The sequence below is a fragment of the Protopterus annectens genome, chromosome 4.part0, assembly GCF_019279795.1.
Source record: "Protopterus annectens isolate FY-2018-M chromosome 4.part0, PAN1.0, whole genome shotgun sequence".
Classification (NCBI taxonomy): domain Eukaryota; kingdom Metazoa; phylum Chordata; order Ceratodontiformes; family Protopteridae; genus Protopterus; species Protopterus annectens.
In genome coordinates, this window is record NC_056733.1 from 505,186,785 (window position 1) to 505,207,819 (window position 21,035).

At 46.0% G+C, this 21,035-nt stretch overlaps 1 protein-coding gene across 1 annotated transcript in view; it reads right to left on the minus strand.

The window, feature by feature from the left end:
* Nucleotides 1-413: 413 nt before the first annotated feature.
* Nucleotides 414-21,035, minus strand: part of PTPN11 (protein tyrosine phosphatase non-receptor type 11) — an 811,421-nt gene continuing 790,799 nt past the window's right edge. The window contains exon 12 of the mRNA XM_044069754.1: nucleotides 414-4,293. The gene's annotated coding sequence lies outside the window, so the exon portion shown is untranslated. The remainder of the gene's footprint in view (nucleotides 4,294-21,035) is intronic.

Below are 21,035 nucleotides of genomic sequence, written 5' to 3' on the forward strand. Positions count from 1 at the left end.
ATTCAGAAAAGAATCCCTTTCTTTCACAGAAATACCATTTTCAGGTTCACACTCCACAAAATACAGACAAAATGAAACTCACAAACACTTGTGTTTTCCTGGAAAAAAATCTACATGTTTAAGTACACTGAATTTTACTTCCAGCACGTTTATAAAAGATAAGAAAAGTTAAAAAGATTCAGAATCAGTTGTGTCAATAATAAAGGCATCTGTTTAGTAAACTCTGCAGAAGCAACTTCAGGTCTCTAAAGACCAATCCTGTTGCGCAACTCAAGGTTTTAAAATTTCATTCTCTTTCACTGCCCTTCTTTAAGGTCAAGGGTCCTGCAACTCTAAGTGTATTAGCACAAAATCAAAAAGCAACAGACTTTGAAAGGCGCTGTTACATATTTCAAGTTTTTTTTTTTTTTTTGCTAGGACAAGCCTATATAAACCTCATGCCTCACTACTCATCAACTCCCAGATCATTTTACCACAGAAAAGGTGGTATGCTGACATGCAGCAACTATACGTTGTTTGGTACATAATTGACTATAATCGCATAAATTATTACAAGGAGTGCACTTACCGTCCTCGAACTTGTAACCAAAACCGTTTTCTATGACTGAGTGTTGTTTCTTCAATAACTTTATTGCCTTTTACTTGCCACTTTCCTTTTTGTATTACATTTGAATATGCTGGAACCATAACTACAGATATATGGTTTTCAAAGTGAAAGTAAAATAGGGTTGCTTGTAAAGCAAGTTCAGAAATTATAAGCAATGAAAAAAGTAAAACATATTTTCACCTGGCTACATTACAATCCATTTAAATTTATTTAAAGCAAATAAAGTTGGGAAACAATTGTACAAAATGTTCCAGAGAGGCCTTGTAATGCCAGCAAAACTTACCATAAAGCAGAGTTATCTATTTTTAGGGGGGGGGGGGGGGCATGTGCACAAATACGATCATATGGCACATCTATAGGAGCAATCAAGTTCTGACCAATCGATTCATTTTAATCTCATACTAGACTGGAGAATTCAACATGCAACTTCAAGAAACAGCACGTCCCACACTCCTAAGAATTAACACAACCCCCACACTGAAATGCAGTGCAGAAGATGGAAAAAATCCATCTCTCCACTGTTCTGCAATCATGCAAACAAACACTGCTCCTGCTCAATTTGCCTATAGGTTGACTGAAATGTCCAGATGCATTTGCAGTCAACAAACTGGTAAATTTGACCAAAAGAACAAATCCATAAAAATATATACACAAGCTTTTTAATAGGGACACAGACTTTAAAAATGTAGGAACTCTCAGTATACACATCACATAAATCCTTTGCCATAAAATAATACTATACTTGATTCTTCTACTTTAACAATAAACAAGAAAATTTAGAAAGGTTTTTGTGCTCAACCATCACCCTTATGAAATTTTACCACTGAATTATATGGAAGAAAAAAACCCTCAGTGGCTAGCAGCTGGGATATTACCAGTAGCTTGGTTGAAACCAATCTTACTAGCAGCATTGAGGGAGGCACAGTGCCTGCACAGACAACGCAGCAGCCAGTCCTGGGCTTCTCTACAGCTCTGGCTCAAATACTGCTCAGGCATTCTGTGTTTTGAAGCAAAGCAGTACACCAACTTGACTGACTTGCATATCCAAACTGTGAAGACCGGGACAATGAAAATAGCACCTCCCCATGTTATATCAGCATATTTTAAAGTCTGGAGCCATACTGGTTCAACTGTCAACAAAATAATCAAACCTGAAAAAGCTACAATATGAGCCAAACTGCTTTAGCTTGCAACACCTATAAGCTGCAAAATAAAACTGCACAGCAATAAGCAGAAGCCTATGTCAACAGAGCTGGGAAAAAACTCCATACTGTGTGAAGTGTTTTCCAGAACAATTCATTAATACAATGAATACTTAAACTGTTACAGTAATATATAGACATTTTTGGCTTAAGGTCTGGATCTTAAATCATTAAACACATCCTAAATACAGGATTAAAAAAAATAAATCTGAAAATATATTCCCAGCCTTAAAGAACTGTAGGCAAACATTTTAATATTTTTCACTTTTGCTGGTTTACTAATAGGACAAAAATGTACAGATTTGTTCAGTGATTCAAAATACTATACAGTACTGCATGAAGCAAGACGACAAGCCATAGCTTTACTTAAATTCCTCACTAAAACTACATACTAGGACATTAGAAAAGCCTCATCTTAAAACTGCTGACAGAAATATTGCACTGCCAGTCCGCATGCTATATGCAATCGTTCTTCAATTCTGCAAGCCAACTCTGAGTCTCGTACCTCCTACAAGCTCTATCATCAACTTTAAGATTCACTCCTCTTCTTTCTTCAAATATGTACAAGCTCACCCCTGAAAAAGCTGCATATCAAGGCTGATGAAGACAAACATTAAATGACAACTGGGGTGGTCGTTTCTTTTTCACCAGCCATGTCAGGCAATGTAGAGGTGGATACTAAAAGTGCTGGAACAAACACAGTCTTTCAGCTTGCTAGCATGCTCAGTTTTCCAAGAATATCCAACTGCATTGCCAACCAAAATTACTAGGTTGAAATACATTGTGAAAGCATGTCAAACCTTTGTAAGATAAGACAATCCTAAGGGACATTCACTTCTTGCACCCCTAAAATGCCCAGAAAACTATCTGTACCCTTACTCAGCTTTTGTGCAAGTGGCTACCTTGTTCACTATGCCCACATCAGGATTATTAGTGGCTCAGAACTGCTACATTACAAAAAATAGTACCAAAAGACAAAAAAGGGGGCTGAATTTAGTTCAGATGAGCACAGTGATGGGCAGCATTACATCATTATCGTGTCCTTTCAAAACATTCATGTTTGCCTAGGAGACTTGATTTTTACATAATAAACACTGCATCATTTATCTGGAAAGATCACAACAGAAAAATATGCAGCAAGATAATGGACAGCCCTCTCCAGACTCCTGAGGTTCAGCACTCCTCACAGCTGGTAGAAATGTGTAAACAAATGCCAGGCCAGACTTTCTACATTCATTATGTCCTCTGTTCTGAGTAAAAGGGCATTTTGCTGAATATTGTGACACTGGGAGGTAATGGATTACTCTTCCCTCCCAAAGAGGGATGAGAGCAAGAAAGGCACTTAGGAAAATTATTAATGAATGTTGTAATTTTAAGCATCACAAAGGCATGGCAACAACCTTTGTCTGTAATCTGCCCTTTAAAGAAACAGAACATTCTTGGGGTATCTTCTGGGTCTTTTTCAAGTACTATTGTAGAGCAATGCAAATTTGGCAACAAGTTCTACTAAAGACCTTAAGAAGATTGACACAGACTTGCACTTAATATGGCTATATAGTGGCCTGCATCTCACATGGTAGTTAACATTCTTCATAATCACAAGCATCATATTCTGCTGTTTCACTGACAATGAATACTTATAGAACAAGTCTTAAAAGGTTTAAGAAATACTGGGCAAAGAAAAACCTCTGTCTTTCAAAATCAAGCAAGCAAGAAATAAAATAATACTTCAGGATGCAAACAAGGCAGAAAGAGAGGCAGTGGCATACACAATGGCAGCCTGTAACTGCTTTTTGCACATATTAACTGTTAAATTAAACCCCTGCATATAAATTACTGGCAACTGCATGTCCTAATGTGCAATCTAACCCAGCTATACTAATGCACAAAAAAATCCTGTTACAGCTAACAAAAATACATGAAAACTTAGCATAACGGTGGCCACTGTAAGCATATTTACTAAAGGTATGTAACAAACTACCAATGTGTAATATGAACAAGGGTATGATTATCCCCTTCTTTTCAGTGATATCTCCAAGTAACCAATAAATACACAGTTTCTGTTTCAAACTGTACTACTATCAAGTTCAGAGAACCCAATAATTATGTCTGCTTCAAACTGTACTAATGCAATCATGATCACAGGACTAATTGTCATTTTTTTATATCAAATGCAATGTTCACTTGCATAAGTAAATCACTAGAAATTGAAATTTCATTGTGTAAAGTAGACATTCTGGTGAATAATAATGCAGCAAGATGTGGTGGCTCAAGTACCAACTGCAAACATGATTTTTCATGACTTTATCTCACAGAAATTTGCACGAATCCAGAAAGACAGTCAAATGAAAGGGATGGTTCCGATTTAAGCATCCTGCATGTGAACAAAGGGTCAATGTCATGTAGAGGTAACATGCCTTCTGCATTCCATCTTCTTGTGCCACTTCTTTCAACTCCTTACATACTTTCTTTACCTTAGTCTTCCTAAAAATAAAGTAAAATAAGTAAGCAACTGGTCAGGTGTGTTCATACTACTGATTTTAAATGACAATGAATGGGAAAAACACAGAAGGAAAGAATAATAAAGCTTTGCATTGTTAGTTTAAGCACTTACATTCAAAGTTTGCCTCAAAAGGCTCCTGTGGTCCAGTCCACATACCTTCTCAAAATAAAATAAAATTGGCAAAAAAAAATCTGGGTGTAGTTTTAAATTATCATGCATATTACAATGGACAGAAATACACAATGTCTTCTTTTATGCAGATCACGATCCTGTGCAGTACTATGCAGAGTACCTGAATGGATTGCTTAGTGCACCAGAAGAACAAAGCCCTGACTACAAACCCTTCAAATTGTGCTCATTTTGCAGATCTATGGGCAAGTGAAACCAGCTGAAGAAGACTGGATATCAGCAGCCAATTTCTGTTCCCCCACACTGGAAGGAAGGGAGATTTTAATACTGTACTCTCTTGTAAGCCACCTACTAGATGAACAGGTAGTAGGTGCAGGGCTGAATTAACCAAGGATGCAGCCTGCCAAGGGTTTGATCTAACAGAGAGATGTAGGTGGTCAGGAAAAATCACCTACAGGGATGCTGCAACTTTCAAAATTGCCCGCAGCCAGTTATGGGCTTACGCACTTCAGTGTACAGGATGACCTTGCTCCATTTTTCCTCCCACCAGTACTCTAAAGGTTATAAACAGTGAATTTTTTCCTCAGGGTTGCCTCACCCCTACCAAGAAAGTGGCTTCAAAATGGAAGTGGTAAGCCAAACTTTCAAGCCAAAAATGACAGAGAGAACATTTGATGGTCAAAATTCAGCTGGACTGTGAATGAAACAGTAATACTCAAGAGGGAACAGACCATACAGTAGAAGGCTGCAGAAAAGTACACAAAAATTAAAAAGGGTAATTGACATGCACTTCATTATGAAAAGATGAAATCACAAAAATGAAATGCAGCACAGCTTCAGCAAACAAATTATACTCAAGTATTTTGCTTATTTTTGAACACTTTTATTGGATTAGCACTTGTGACACAGGCAAATTTACATTAAAATAAAAGTAACCAAACTGTATTAAGTTCAAGTTTACAAACATTATATGCCTCACATTCATGGTTACATAACCTAAGCAACATTATATAAATTATTCAATTGCTGCCTTTTTTTTAAAGAAACATTTATTAACCCATCACTAATGACATAGGCAATCACACATTTATACAAATGAAAAACAACACTGACAATTCTAGTTGCAAGCATTTTACAACAAAAAACATACTGAAACACTCCCAGTTGCAAACATTATACATGACTTATAATCTACCCAATCATTTTCAGTCAAACATTACATAGCTCATCAAGTCCTGCCTTCTTTTAAACCTCATTCTTCTCCTGTATGTATTGTCCCTATCCTTTTCTAAAGATCTCAGTCCTGGTTGTTTTACCTCTGTTGCTATATTCATTACTTGGACAGTTGGTTTAGATTTTGATTTCCATTTTCTAGTAATTGCTTTTTGGCAGCCACCATAATTAGAAGCAGCAAGGTCTTACCAAGTCTAGGCAATTCTGATTTTGTATCATAGCTCAGAAAGATCATCTCCCTCGTCACACCAATCTGCCCACCCAGCATCTCCGACAGTGCATCCCACATTGAATCTTTAAAGTCCGCCACTCACAGAAAATCTGTTCCCAATTATCTTTCTTCCCTATCACACCAATATTTGCTGTCTACCTGAAGAAAAATTTTCTGGACTCTACCTGGGGTATAAAAATATCTATGTAAACATTTCCAAGCAAAAATCCTAAATGTTCTTCATTTTGTTGCATACTTCAGAGACATACATATATCCTACCACTGTTTCTTTGTGAATTGCTTATCCAATCTCTCACCACAACCTTTTCTAACCTCCTCTGATAGATTCTTATAATTTTCATGCAATATTTTACATGCTCTACTAATTATTCCTTTTTTAATGGCAGCTTCTTTTCTAAATATACTAAAAACTCTACCAGTGCTGGTCTTTTGTTTAGGGCCCCCCTATTTCTTTAACTTTGCCTATACTCAGATATCAATCTTTGACAGAGAAGGCAATCTCTATCTTGCAATCCAAATAAATTCTTAGCATCCTCCCATTCTATCATCTTTTACTCTCTAGTTATTTGCTCTCCATCTTGGTTCCTTTGTCAGTTTTCTCCAATAAATTCCAGCCCCCTTTTGCCTACTTGTCTATATCCCTAATCGCAGTCATTCCTATTGCCAGAATATAATTTCTCCAATTCTCATGCTGGCTTAGTTCTTAGGAAACTTTCTGCTACTTTATGGATGATATATTCTGTATGATTATTGTTGTTCTTAAAGGCCTGCATCCAAAATCCCAGTCTCTACTTCTTTAACTTCCCCCGTTTCATAATCATCATCATCCCTTTCCACTTTGAATTGTAGTTTTCTGCTTATGCTATGTACAGGAGCCTTAACTGTGCAGCTGTGAAATACCCTTTCAAATCAGGCAATCCCAATCCGCCCTGTTCTACTGGAAGAATTAGCTTATCCCACTTGACTCTTGCAGTTCCGTCCCAGATAAAGTCCTTCAGCTCTTTATTAATTGCTATCCACAACTTCTCTGGTTGATAAAAATATGCCGGGCCAGTGTACAAGACTAACAGGACTTAACATTTTAATTGCTTGTACCCTACTATCCATCTCCATATAACAAAGTGCCCATTTTCTCAGTTTTTTGTATTATCTTTTTTTAGTCTCTTTCCACATATCCTCATTTGCCACAACAGAATAACGTTTAATCCATACTCCTAAATACTTAATTTTATCATGTCCCCATAAAAATGGATACTGCTGAACCAATTCATGTGAGGGTACATATTTTACTGCTATAGCCTTTGTTTTAGCTTCTTTAATTTTGTATCCCGAAAAGATATAAAACTGTCTCAAAATGTTCCACAACACTGTAATGTCTCTCTCTACTTTTGTCAGGTATAAAATCATATCTACAAACAGAGACATCTTTTCTTGACTAGCATACCAATTATATCCTTGAATTCGAGTCCCTTATTTTCTTTGCCAGTGGTTCTAAATATAATGCAAATAAAGTGGAAAGATGGCTCTGCTCAAGAAGAAATTATCAGAGAGGACCCCACTCACTTTAATGTTTACTTCCAATCCCTCGCATATCCTCCTAATCAGTCTTAAAATGTTTTCAGGAAATGCAAATGCTTCCATTGCCCTGCTCAGTCCCAGCTTACTCTGACAAATGCTTGCTCTGTATCAACACTCACCAACAACAATGGTATTTTTACACTCTGCTTCCCTCTGGATTGTCAATGTTCTGTTAATAGAAAAAACAGTCCCAAGGATGAAGCACCAGCAAAAACCAATAAAAACCAAACCACCAGTCTGACCGAACAATGAAGGAAACCACCAGCAATAGTGAAAAAATGAAGTTATTTACTCACCATAACGTTCCATCTGAGTAATTACACTTCATTTTTCTGCAACCTGTGGGGTATTTGGGATCCATATCGGATCCAAGCCAGCAAATTTACAAGCATCTGCTCTGAGCTCCAAGCTCCTCCCCCTTACCCATAACCATCTCCTGCCTTCCCTCAGATCGAGTTTGCCGCAACTCAACTTAGCATAAACCATACATGAAAATCTCATGAGAAGGTTCAGGGGAAGGAGGGTGGGAAGGTTGCAGAAAAATGAAGTATAACTACTCGGATGGAATGTTATAGCGAGTACATAACTTCCTTATCTGAAGTATTAACTTCATTTTATCTGCAACCTGTGGGACAGAGTCCCCAGCTACTCAAACTCCTGGGAGGCCCTCATGGAAGGATATTCCTGAGCACCGCAGTGCCGAAGGATGCTCTCCCTCTGGAGATCAAATCCAACTTATAATGAGAAATGAAGGTATGTGACTTTGTCCAAGCTGCTGCCACACAAATGTCATCCAATGAGACCCTAAACCAAAAGACAGCAGAAGTTGCCATAGATCTGGTAGAATGAGCTTTAACAGGACCAGGTGGAGACAAACCTTTGTCTTTATAAATTTGGAAAATACATAGTGCAATCCATCTATGGAATGCTAAGGAAACTTTGGAGATGGCTTTACCCAAAAAGGGCTCAGAAAAAGACACAAAATGGTCAGACTTACGGAAGGGCTTTGGTTCTGTGTAAATAAAAACGAAGTTGTCTATGAACATCTAGCAAATGCAGTTTATATACAACCTTGTTCTGAAAATTTGGAAAGAAAACAGGCAGGTTAATTGTTTGATTAATGTTTGATTCAGAAGCCACTTTTGGTAAGAAAGAAGGGTTTGTAAGGAGAGAAAACCTGTCCTTCAGGAAGATCAAGTAAGGGGGCAAGGCAGACAAAGCCTGAAGCTCAGAAACTCTTCTAGCTGACGTAATGCTACTAGGAAGGGCTGTCTTCCAGGATAAGAACCTCAAATCTACTGATGCTGCAGGTTCAAAATGGGGAGCAACTAAAGCCTGAAGAACAAAGGTAAGGTCCCAAGGAGGAACAGTGTCCTTAATTGGAGGATGCAAAAGAAAGGTGCCTTTAAAAAAAAACGTACAGAGTCTACAAGAAGCCAGGGTATTCATATTTTTGCCAATGTGGAAATTCGAAATAGCTGCCAGTTGCACCTTCACAGTGGAGGAACTAGCCCCTTGCTGAAAATGCTGGCTAAGAAATCCAACACTGCAGAGACAGGGGCTGTAAAAGGATCCAGGTTTCTCTGAGAAGCCCAAATAGAGAATCGTTTCCATTTACTGCGGTGAATCTTCCAAGTGGAAGCCTTATGAGATGCCACCAGAATAGTTTTCATTGAAGATGAAAGACCGAGAGTCCTGGCAATCGGGGAACTGGAGCAACCAAGCTGTCAGCTTGAGGCTGTCCAGGTTGTGCGGACAGGTGCCCGAGGGATGAGAAATGAGATCCGGGCAGGGATCCAGAATCCAAGGAGGAGCTAGAACATGAGACCAAAGGAAGGGGAACCACACTTGACGAGGCCAGAATGGGGCAATGAGGATCACTTTGCACCTCAGTCGACAAGCTTTCTAAAGAAACTTTTTGAATGAGTGGTAACGGGAGATAAGCATAAACTCGGGAGGCCAAGCATGGACTAGAGCGTCTCTGGAGGGGTCCCCTGGTGAGGGAATCAGAGCTAAGAACTTGTTGCACTTCGCGTTGGAAGGAGATGCGAAGAGATCACAGCAAGGCTGTCCCCACGCAAGAAATATCTCCTCCGCTATCGAATGTTTCAGAAATCACTCGCATGGCATTAGAATAGTCCGATTCAATCTGTCTGCTAAAATGTTGGAGAGTCCCAGGATGTGCGTTGCAACCAGAAACCGATTGGTGGAGATCGCCCACTCCCACAATCCTATGGCCTCGTGACACAGAGGGTAAGATCTGATTCCTCTCTGTTTGTTGATATACCACACAACTGACATGTCTGATTGAAATGCAATAGTCCCCCCCAAAGGAAGAACAGTGTGGAAGGCTTGCAACGCTAAAAGCACTGCTCTCATCTCCAGAACACTGATGTGCAATCTGGTCTCTATCTGGGACCATGAGCCTTGGAACGTCCACCACAGATAATGCCCACCCCCCAGAGCTGGGAGGAGTCTGTGGTCACTGTGGCTTGGGCTGTGGGTGAAATGAATGGGAGTCCCGCTGCAATCTCCGGGGATTGAAGCCACCAGAGGAGTGACGCCCTGCAGGCTTTGCTGATTTGAATTGGATATTCCATGGGGAAATCTAGCCAAGACCACTGTATGGCTGCAGTCCATTGAAAAACCCACATGTGAAGACTCGCACAGGGGAGGATAGAGACTGCTGCAGCGATAGAGCCCAGGGCTCTGAGAATGTTGCCCATCTTTGGTAACCTGGGGCCAAGAATTATCGACATGAGCCCGTAGACTCTGGACCCTGTCTGGAGTTAGAAAGACTCAGTCGAAAGGTGTCCAGCCATTCCTCGATAAAGTCCAAGATCTGTACTGGGTCCAAGAGGGAATTGGAAACATTGATAGTAATCCCTAGCAGGTCTGCAAGATGAAGGAAGGAGTCTCTGGCTTGGCAAAGAAAACACTTGGTGGAAGCAGCAAGGAGCCAATCGTCTAGGTAAGGGAATACCTGAATCCCCTGAAGCCTCAAATGAACCGCTTCTACTGCCATTACCTTGGTAAACACCCTGGGGGCTGTGGTGAGACCGAAGGGTAGGGCTCTGAACTGGAAATGACTGCCTCCCAGACGGAAGTGAAGGAATCTCTGGGAGCTTCTGTGGATCTTGATATGGTAGAATGGACTGCAGGGTGACCATCTGGAATTTGTTTGACGACAGCCAGGTTTAAGGTTGACAGGTCCAAAATGGGTATGAGGCCCCCAGTCTTTTTTGGCACTAAAAAGAACCTGGAGTAAGTACCTGACCCGGACTGATTGGGGGGGGGGGGGTAGTTTGATGGCTCATTTGTGAAGCAGCTTGGAAATTTCTAGCACTGCCGTCTCCCTTTGAGCGGGTGGGACATCTGGGAGGCGCTTTGGTTGGATAGGAGGGGCAACAAACGGGATGTTGTAGCCTCTGGATATTATATGAAGCACCCAACTATCTGCAGATATTGACTCCCACGCCATTGGGTGCAATGATAATCCCCCCCCCCCAACTGCCTCCAGAGTAGGACAGTTGGGCAACCCCTCAGGACTGCTGCACGGGCCTGTCCAAAAAGGGCTCCCTAGACCCAAAGTCCCCCGGACCCCCTCTGCCTCTGGGATGGCGTCCGTCATGTCCACCTCTGCCTCTATGGGATGAGTTGTCCTGAGAGTCCCGGGAAAATTGTGATTTCCGGAACCACATTTTCTGTTGCCCTCTCTGATTCCTGGAAAAGGATCTTTGAGGACTAGAGAAGCGGATTCTGAAGGCAGACAATGTCTTCCCGTCTTTCACTCTGGACAAGGTTGTCACATACAGTCTTCCAAAAAGAGAGTAACCATCGAGGGGAGCATTTGTGAAAGATGCCTTGAAGGGGGATCCGCAAATTGACAAAGTCTGAGCCAACCGTGTCGCCTCATGGCTAAGCCGGTCCCAGCCACCCTAGCTGCTCCTTCAGTAGCGTGGGAAAGGAGGTGCATGGACGTGTTTGATACTGACTTCAGTCTCGACATTTTCACGGAGAACAGATGCTTGTCCTCATGCGACACAGACTCTGGGGGTGACTCGGCTAACTCCGAGACTAGGTCTCGCTGCAGTCATATAACGTGTGCCAAATAGTTCAGCGCTCAGATGGAAAACGTCACTGAAGAATATACTAGCTTCCCAAATCGATCCACTGTCCTGGACTCCTTGTCTGGAGGGTGGACCAAGGAACTTTCCTGAGCCAGGTCCCTCTTGGTGGCTGCTGCAACCACCATAGCATCCATGGGGGATCCCTTATACCAGGCCTGTCTGTCCGAAGGTGGAGAAAGGCTCTTGTTCAGGCATATAGGTATTGGCTCTATAGTGTCAGGGGCCTTCCATGCCCACATGGTAAGATCCACCAGGGTATCCACCGGTGGGGACACCCAGGACGTAAGATGGGCCCGTGCCAAAAGCCTCCAGGAACACTGATTCATCTGTAGAAGGTTTTGGAGCTGACCAACCTCCCCTCTGGCGGAGGACCTCAATGATGTCTCCAAAGGAGACATCCTCGGGAGGTGACCTGGGGAACCTTCTCCATCTAAATCAGGGTCTTCTGTCAAAGATTCAGCGGAGTCCAGGTGCCTCCTTTTGCACATGTGCTTACGAGGACCCTCTGATGGAACTCTCTGAAGAGGGCTCGTGAGCCTTGGGGGGTTCCTTCAGGCAAGCTGAAGGGAGTCGTAACCGAATCAGAGGGAGTCTGGGTGGAATCCAAGGAATCCAAGGAAATAGGCTGGGGTCTCGATCCTTGGGAGAGAACCCTCTCCACCATGAACGCCGATGGAGAGCACACCTCCTTAGCACCCAACAAGGAGGAAGCTCTCCCCGGGTACGCAGTGAGGATCTGGGCCGAGGTTAGGGAAGTCGGAGCTCCAAAGGAACGGCTCGGATCTGACAAAGTCGGAGCCGAAGACACCTCCATCCCCTTGGGTCAGACTCCCCGTCTTCTGCCCCGAGAGCTGGTCAGATCCAACGAACTCAAGTTAATTGCCAGAGTCGAGGTTGGAGGAGCCATCGGCACAGAATCCCCAGCTCTGATGATCCTCTGATCCATAAACCCCAAAACCACAGGCCAGATCGGGGAAGGAGAAATCAGATGAAAGAAGGGCATGCAGGTCCGCCCTCCAGAGGGAGAAGGGCCTGGTCTGAATAAATCTCTTCACCATCCTGTCCATATCCATTTCACAGAGACTCAGTCGAGCACGAGGTAGCGACTGACTCGGATCTGGCTGGTCACTGAGAAGATCTGGATGAAGGCCTCAGAGTGGAGCCGAGGAGAGAGAGGTCTCGATACCTTGGAAGGTGGGCTAGGGAAGGACTCCTGATCTAGAGACCATTTATGGGGCCTATCCCCTTTCTTTTTTCTGTCTCTCCTGTCTGTATCTTTTTTCTTGTCTATCCCTTTGGCATCCCCTTCAGCAGGTCTAGCGGGAGGGTGAGTCCCAGCCAGCCTGGGGGGAGGGGGGTAGGAGGGTGAGTCCCAGCCAGCCTGGGGGAGGGGGTGAGTCCCAGCCAAGCCTGGGGGAGGGAGGTGGGAGGGTGAGTCCCAGCCAAGCCTGGGGAGGGGTGGAGGGCGAGTCCCAGCCAAGCCTGGGGAGGGGGTGGAGGCGAGTCCCAGCCAAGCCTGGGGGAGGGGTGGAGGGCGAGTCCCAGCCAAGCCTGGGGGAGGGGTGGAGGGCGAGTCCCAGCCAAGCCTGGGGAGGGGGTGGGAGGCGAGTCCCAGCCAAGCCTGGGGAGGGGGTGGGAGGGTGAGTCCCAGCCAAGCCTGGGGAGGGGTGGGAGGCGAGTCTCAGCCAAGCCTGGGGGAGGGGGTGGAGGGCGAGTCCCAGCCAAGCCTGGGGAGGGGGTGGGAGGGTGAGTCTCAGCCAAGCCTGGGGAGGGGGTGGGAGGGCGAGTCCCAGCCAAGCCTGGGGGGGTGGGAGGGCGAGTCCCAGCCAAGCCTGGGGGGGGGGGGGAGTCCCCGCCAAGCCTGGGGGAGGGAGGGCGAGTCCCAGCCAAGCCTGGGGAGGGGGTGGGAGGCGAGTCTCAGCCAAGCCTGGAGGGGGTGGAGGGCGAGTCCCAGCCAAGCCTGGGGGTGGGAGGGCGAGTCCCAGCCAAGCCTGGGGAGGGGAGTCCCAGCCAAGCCTGGGGGAGGGGTGGGAGGCGAGTCCCAGCCAAGCCTGGGGAGGGCGAGTCCCAGCCAAGCCTGGGGAGGGTGTGAGTCCCAGCCAAGCCTGGGGAGGGGGTTGGGCGTGTGAGTCCCAGCCAGCCTGGGGTGGGTTGGGCGGTTGAGTCCCAGCCAGCCTGGGGAGGGGGTGGGCGGTTGAGTCCCAGCCAGTCTGGGGGAGGGGGTTGGGAGGGTGAGTCCCGCCAGTCTGGGGGAGGGGGTTGGGAGGGTGAGTCCCAGCCAGCCTGGGGGAGGGGGTTGGGAGGGTGAGTCCCAGCCAGCCTGGGGGAGGGGGTTGTGAGGGTGAGTCCCAGCCAGCCTGGGGAGGGGGTTGGGAGGGTGAGTCCCAGCCAGCCTGGGGAGGGGGTTGGGAGGGTGAGTCCCAGCCAGCCTGGGGAGGGGGTTGGGAGGGTGAGTCCCAGCCAGCCTGGGGAGGGGGTTGGGAGGGTGAGTCCCAGCCAGCCTGGGGAGGGGGTTGGGAGGGTGAGTCCCAGCCAGCCTGGGGAGGGGGTTGGGAGGGTGAGTCCCAGCCAGCCTGGGGAGGGGGTTGGGAGGGGTGAGTCCCAGCCAGCCTGGGGAGGGGGTTGGGAGGGTGAGTCCCAGCCAGCCTGGGGGAGGGGGTTGGGAGGGGTGAGTCCCAGCCAGCCTGGGGGAGGGGGTTGGGAGGGGTGAGTCCCAGCCAGCCTGGGGGAGGGGGTTGGGAGGGTGAGTCCCAGCCAGCCTGGGGAGGGGGTTGGGAGGGTGAGTCCCAGCCAGCCTGGGGAGGGGGTTGGGAGGGTGAGTCCCAGCCAGCCTGGGGAGGGGGTTGGGAGGGTGAGTCCCAGCCAGCCTGGGGGGAGGGGGGGTTGGGAGGGTGAGTCCCAGCCAGCCTGGGGGGAGAGGGGGTTGGGAGGGTGAGTCCCAGCCAGCCTGGGGGGAGAGGGGGTTGGGAGGGTGAGTCCCAGCCAGCCTGGGGGGAGGGGAGGTTGGGAAGGTGAGTCCCAGCCAGCCAGCCTGGGGGGAGGGGGAGTTGGGAGGGTGGAGTCCCAGCCAGCCAGCCTGGGGGGAGGGGGAGTTGGGAGGGTAAGTCCCAGCCAGCCTGGGGGGTTGGGAGGGTGAGTCCCAGCCAGCCTGGGGGGAGGGGGGTTGGACAGGAGTTGCAGAGGCTGAAGAGTCCAGTGTGGAAGCAGGGCCCTCGGATTAAATCCAGCACACACACTACACGGATAAATGAGGAATGCCCAGGCAAACCACACACAAAGTGTGACCATCTGCCAGTGAAAGCTTATGGCCAGACACTGTGCATGTTTTTTGAATGTAGGTTTAGGCTGATCAGACATTTTAGACACAGCCACACCTACCAAACCCCAACACACTATGACCACGCACACCTATAGGGAAGGGAAGGGCCTACACTATAACTACATCACAAAACTAAACTTTTTTTTTTTTTTTTTTTTTTTTTAAATAACGAACAAGCATTTAGGGGGAGGAAAGGGAACAGAGAAAACTCTCACTACATACAAAAATATACCAAAAGGCACTTACAGCAACCCTAAGGCTCAGGGTTACAGAGACCACGATGTTGATGCACGAAGCAGCAAACGACATCTGGGGAGGGCAGGAGATGGTGATGGGTTATGTGTAAGGGGGAGGAGCTTGGAGCTCGGAGCAGATGCTTGTAAAGTTGCCAGCTCGGACCCGATATGGATCCAAATACCCTATAGGTTGCAGATAAAATTAAGTTAACTACTTCAGATACACAGTTTACTATCTCTTTAATCTCAAAAGACTTCAGAATAAAATAAAATGCACACACCAGCACCCCCTTGTATATCAAATCAAATTAATTATCTAATAAGACAATCAGTTACTTAAAGTGCACTAGCAAAATGAATACAGTCAATTAAAGGCACACACTAATTAATACCAGTTTTTTTGTCAGCCCCTCACTTGAGCTGTCACATAGTTTCTCTCTCTGTTCCAGTTGGTCCTTATAGGATCCCCCCCTTATATTTCTAACTACATGTTCCAGAACAGCAAACAAACTTTTTAAAACCACTACATGTAATGGAATGTTTAGAGCGAGCATTGTTGATGTTCTTAGTTCTAATACAATAACAGTGCTCTTTAATTATTTTACTAAGTGGTTCGTGTGGACATACCTTCATAAAATTCATTGCACACAGAACAAACAGCAAGCTAGACCATGCCACTAGTATTGCAATTGTATACACACCATCAATGGAAAGTGTCCTGTTCAAACAGGGTAAATCAATATAGGGTCCCTCTAAAATAAAACGACATGAACAAAAAACACATTTATACATCCCCTTACAGCATCTGCTGTTGTCAGGAGTACTTTTATATATGGAGTCAAATTGTAAACATTTTTTTCAACAGTCACTTTTTTATATACAAAATTGGGTCCATCACCTACAACTTGTATTAATTCGCTATTTCCACATAAGATGTTCCAGTTTCTAGTAATAATGGACCTAATGTTAAATGCATCAACAGACATATCCAAAATACAATTACCAAAAGTATTTGTGTTAGTGTTGTTAGAACTTGAATTCTTAACACCTAAGACTCCATGTGGCTTATTTATAATAGTAGTAAAACAAGAAGTTATGTACTCACCATAACGTTCGATGTATGTAGTCCATCTCGCCTCACATTCTTACCCGTAGGTTCGGAGCCGAACCTCAGCTCCGACTTGGCCATACTCTAGCTCAAAATCTTTCAACTGGCTGGGTTAAGAGGTATCCCATGCTGCATTGCTCCCTTTCCCCAGATCTTGTTTGATGCAAGCTCAAATCACTCACCCTCCATACACACAACACACAGAGAAGGAAAAAACATTCCAATAATAAAAGGAGTACTGAAACAAGAACTAATCTCTAGGTCCTCCAGGATGGGGAAGGCGGGAGGGTAAGAAAGAATGCGAGGCGAGATGGACTACATACATCGAACGTTATGGTGAGTACATAACTTCTTGATCTTATGTAGTCCAATCTCGCTTATATTCTTACCCGTGGGACAACATCCCCAGCACCTGAACCCTTTGCTCAGTGGAAAATACTCCTGAGCACTGTGGAACCAAAGGAAGATCTGCCTCTGGATACCAAATCCAATTTGTAGTGAGTAATAAAGGTGTGAGGAGATGCCCATGTAGCTGCAGCACAAATGTCATCCATAGATATCCTGGCCTGAAATGTTGTAGAGGTAGACATAGACCGGGTAGAATGAGCCTTCACTTTAAATGGCAAATCCTTACCCACCTGAAGCATACATGAAGGAAATACAACTAGACAAGGTCACTTTGGAAACAGGAGACCCAATCTTACTTTCTGAAAGAGAGACACATAGCTGATACGATTTTCTAAGATCCTTCGTTCTATGCAAATAAAAATGCAACTGCCTGTGAATATCCAGTTGGTGAAATTTAAATTCTGCCCTATTAGAAAACTCTGGAAAAAATACGGGCAGTTCAATGGATTGGTTGAGATTACTAACCAAAGCCACTTTCGGCATAAAGGAAGGGTTTGGTCTGAGGGAAACCCTGTCCTTGTGAAAAATCAAGTAAGGCGATCTGATTGACAAAGCTTGGAGCTCCGACACACATCTAGCTGAAGTGATGGCTACCAAAAAGATAGTTTTCCAAGTCAAAAATTTCAGTTCACAAGTAGCTGCAGGCTCAATGGAGGAAGAGGTGAGATATTGTAGCACAAAATTTAGGTCCCAAGGCATGACTGGGTCAAAGACTGGAGGGCGAAGTACCATAGTGCCTTTCAAGAATGCCTTACAAAGTCTATGGGCCATCAGACTGGGTTCATTAGCGACGTGAAAAGTGGAAATAGCGGCATGGTCGTAGCTATTAACCCCGGATTGAAAAGCATGAAGAGAAATTCCAGAACTGAAGAAATTGGAGCTGTATAAGGATCGATTTGTCTTGCCTGAGCTCAGATGGAGAACCTTTTCCATTTACTGGAATAAATCTTTCTGGTTGAAGGCTTATGGGAAGAAGACAGAATATGAATATGAATCATTTCCAGAGGAAAATGAAGCCTGACTAGTGATGGAAGTGGAGTAGCCAGGCTGTCAACTGGAGGGTCTGAAGAGAAGGATGGAACTGCCCTGACATACAAGTCAGTAGATCTGGCTGTGGGTCCAGAATCCAGGGGGCATACATGAGATAGGGATGGAGAAAGGGGAACCAAATTTGACGAGGCCAGTGCGTAGCAATCAGACTCAATCTGCTCCTCAAGGACTGCGCTTTCTGAATAACCTTTGTCAGCAGAGGAACAGGCAGTAAGGCATAAAGTTGACCGGAGGGCCAATCATGAACTAGAGCGTCCCTGGGTGACTCCCCCTGAGGGGGGTTAAGGGTGAAGTAGCTGCTGCACTTGGTATTGAGGGGACTGGCAAATAGATCACAGCAAAGCTGGCCCCATCTGCGGAAAATCTGCTCTGCAAATTGACTGTTCAGGGACCACTCGTGAGGCATCAGAATAGCTCTGCTCAACCTATCGGCGATCACGTTGGACTTCTCTGGAATGTGCGTTGCTACAAGAAAACGTTGGGAAGACACCGCTCACTGCCACTCTCGAATGGCCTCTCTGCAAAGGGGATACGACTTGGTTCCTCCCTGTTTGTTCAGATACCATACCACCGACATATTGTCTGAGTGGATCACAATTGTCCCGAGAGGAAGAAAGCTCTGAAGTGCTTGCAACATTAGTAGCACTGCTCTCATCTCAGATATTGATATGCAGATGTATCTCGTGTTCCTGCCACATGCCTTGGACTGTCCTGCCGAGATAATGCCCCCCACCCCCAATCTGGGAGGCATTCGTGGTCACTGTGGCAACAGGAGGGGATAAGATGAAGGGCTTTCCTGCATTGAGGTTGCTGGTGTGAAGCCACCAACGTACATCTTGCTTGCACTTGTCTGTGATCATTATAATATGAGAAAGTGGAATATGTTGGAGACCACTGGACGAAGAGCAGCCACTGAAGGAGCCTCATGTGAAGGCTCGCAAGAGGAGCCACCATAATTGTTGCAGCCATAGTCCCCAACAATTTGAGAACCGTTTTTGACTTTTTTCAGAGGGAGCAACGTGTATACTTGTTGCAAAACTTGAATCCTTTCTTGTGGTAAAAACGCCCTCATGAGCACGGCGTCTAACTCGGCGCCTATAAAGGTGACACGTGGCGAGGGCAACAAGGCAGACATTTCCCTGTTTAGAGTGATACCCAATTGTTGACAGCTTGATAGTGGCATCCCTGGTCAGTAGTAGTAGATGCCTGGTGGTGGCAGAAAGAAGCCAGTTGTCCAGGTATGGAAACATGTGGAATCCCTGACGTCTCAAGTGAGCCGTCACCACTGTCATATATTTGAACACCCTGGGGGCTGTGGTGAGACCAAAGGGCAGGGCATGAAATTGAAAATGACTGGCTCCCAGCCGGAAGCGTACATGACTTCTGGATGCCCCGTCCATCTTTATATGGTAGTAAGCATCCTTGAGGTCGATAGAGCACATTCACACTTCTTATACCAACAATGGGACTTATACCAACAATGGGAGAATAGATTGCAACACGACCATTCGGAACTTGGACTTCTTCACGTGGAGGTTCAAGCGGCTGAGATCCAAGATGGGTCTCAGATCCTCTGTTCTTTTCAGCACCAAAAAGAATCTGGAGCAAGTCCCTAATCCGATCAGGTCTGAGGGGACATGCTGGTTGGCTCCTTTTTCTAGCAGCTTTATAACCTCTGATGCTGTGGAATCCCTTTGATTGGGTGGAACATCTGTGATTCTTTTGATCAGTGGTTGGGGAGAAGAGAAGGGAATGAGATATCCTCTGGAAACTATTTTTAATACCCACTGGTCCTGGATGATATCTTGCCAGTCTTGTGGGTATAGTGAAATGTAACCCCCAACTGGCTCCGGAAACGTGCAGTCGGGCCTCCCATCAGGAGCGCTGGTAGGGAGATCCACAAAAGGAATCACGATCTCCCTGGTTACATGGGCCTCCACTGATTCTAGGGCGGCATCTACCCGAGTTACCACCCCCTCCCCTGCCTCTGGAGGGAGAATCACTTTGTGCGTCATAAAAAAACCTCTGCGATTTCTTGAACCACATTTTCCCACTCTTCTGGACTTTGGGATAAGGTCTAGAAGGCATGGAAAAACAGACTCCCACGGCAGACAGTTTTTCCCTCTTGCTCGCACCTAGTGAGATTGTCTTTCACCTTGGTTCACGAACAACGAGGAGCCATCAAACAGGACGTTGGTGAATGTAGACTTGAAGGCCTCTGCGAAATTACAGAGGCGCACCCAGGGGTGCCACCTGAGAGAAACTCCAAAACTTGCTGCCCTACTCGCTCCTTTGGCTGCGTAAGAGATCAGCCTCAGGGAGGAGTTAGCAATAGAATTTAGGGTAGACATCTGAGCGTTGACTTTCTGAGCCACTGCTTCAGAAACGTTACCCTGCACAGCATCTCCAAGCTCTTTCAGGAGATCTCTTTGGAGCCGTGTAAAATGTGACAAGTAATTCAGCGACCGCAGTGTAAAGGCCGCTGAGGAAAACATTCGCTTCCCATACCGGTCCATGGTCCTAGACTCCTTGTTAGGGGGATGGACGGTAGATTAAGTCTCAGCCAGTTCCTTCTTGGTGGCCGCTGACACCACCATGGCATCTACTGGGACGCCCTTCGTGAGAAACTCTGTCAGAGGGGGCAGACAGAAATTTGTTGGGTCTCCTGGGTGCTGGCTCCACAGTGTCAGGGGTTTCCCACACCCTTCGACAAACTAGATCCAGTAGTTCGAAGGGTGGAGAGACCCAGGAGGTGGACGGCTGAGCCCCAAAGGCCTTCAGGAACACAGACTCTTCCTTGGAGGGGGGTTTAGAGGGCCAGTCGCCTCTCTGCTTCAAGATCTCTAGGACAGAAAAAGAGATATCCTCAGACGACCTGGGGGACCCCTCTGATTCCTCAAGGTCGGTGTCCGACGTGAGAGACTCTTCCTGGGAGTCTATGCGCTTCCTCTTCCACGTTCTTTTTCTGGGTGGCTCCTCAGGAAAAAAACTCTGGGGGGGGGCCCTCAGAAATTTGGGGACCACTCATGGAGGTGTCCTGAGGCCTTGGGTCTCCACTGTCCAAAGATAGGGGGCAATCAGAGACTGATACCGGAGCTGGAGGGGGTAGAGTGTCAGTGCTGTATGATGCAGCTGAGGACCTGGCCAGCACACTCCACATGACCTCTAAAGCTGGTCCCCCCAGCTCCGAAGATCGACCAACCGTGGAAGAAAGGGCAAGGTCCGAAGCAAGGGTCAGGCTCACCTGAACCAAAGCACTGAGAGGGACGCTAGGAGCTGAAGAGCATCCCGAGACCTCCC